Source organism: Trichechus manatus, unplaced genomic scaffold (genome assembly GCF_000243295.1).
Source record: "Trichechus manatus latirostris isolate Lorelei unplaced genomic scaffold, TriManLat1.0 scaffold00014, whole genome shotgun sequence".
In the NCBI taxonomy this organism is placed as follows: Eukaryota; Metazoa; Chordata; class Mammalia; order Sirenia; family Trichechidae; genus Trichechus; species Trichechus manatus.
Window position 1 is genome coordinate 10,396,345 of NW_004443950.1, and position 1,306 is coordinate 10,397,650.

The window sequence follows — 1,306 nt, forward strand, 5'->3', positions numbered from 1 at the left end:
GATATCCATCTGCAAAAAACTGAAACAAGACCCATACCTCACACCATGCACAAAAACTAACTCAAAATGGATCAAAGACTTAAATATAAAATCAAAAACGATAACGATCATGGAAGAAAAATTAGGGACAACGCTAGGGGCCCTAATACACGGCATAAACACAATACAAACTGTAAGTAACAATGCACAAGCACCAGAAGAGAGACTAGATAAACGGGAGCTGCTAAAAATCAAACACTTATGCTCATCAAAAGACTTCACCAAAAGAGTAAAAAGACAACCTACAGACCGGGAAAAAATTTTTGGCTATGACAAATCCGATCAGCATCTAATCTCTAAAATCTACAAGATACTGCAAAACCTCAACAACAAAAAGACAAATAACCCAATTAAAAAATGGGCAAAAGATATGAACAGGCACTTCACCAAAGAAGATATTCAGGTGGCTAACAGACACATGAAGAAGTGTTCACACTCATTAGCCATTAGAGAAATGCAGAGCAAAACTACAATGAGATATCATCTCATCCCAACAAGGCTAGCATTCATCCAAAAAACACAAAATAATAAATGCTGGAGAGGTTGTGGAGAGACTGGAACACTTATACACTGTTGATGGGAATGTAAAATGGTACAACCACTTTGGAAATTGGTTTGGTGCTTCCTTAAAAAGCTATAAATAGAAGTACCATACAGTCCAGCTATCCCGCTTCTTGGAATACATCCTAGAGAAATAAGAGCTGTCACATGAATAGATATATGCACATCCATGTTCATTGCGGTGCTGTTCACAATAGCAAAAAGACGGAAACAACCTAGATGCCTATTAACGGAAGAATGGATAAACAAATTATGGTATATCCACACAATGGAATACTACGCAATGATAAAGAACAATGAAGAAGCCTTGAAACATAACATGGAGGAAGCTGGAGGTCATTATGCTGAGTGAATTTAATCAGTCACAGAAGGACAAATATTGTATAAGACCACTATTATAAGAACTCAAGAAAAGGTTTAAACACAGAAGAAAACATTCTTTGATGGTTATGAGGTTGGGAGGGAGGGTGAGAGTTATTTACTAACTAGATAGTAGATAAGAATTATCTTAGGTGAAGGGAAGGACAGCCCACATTGCAGGGGAAGTCAGCACAAGTGGACTAAACCAAAGCTAAGAAGTTTCCTGAATGCAATCAAACACTTTGACGGACAGAGTAGCAGGGGTGGGGGTCTGGGGACCATGCTTTCAGGGGACATCTAGGTGAATTGGCATAACAAAGCTTATTAAGAAAATGTTCTGCATCCT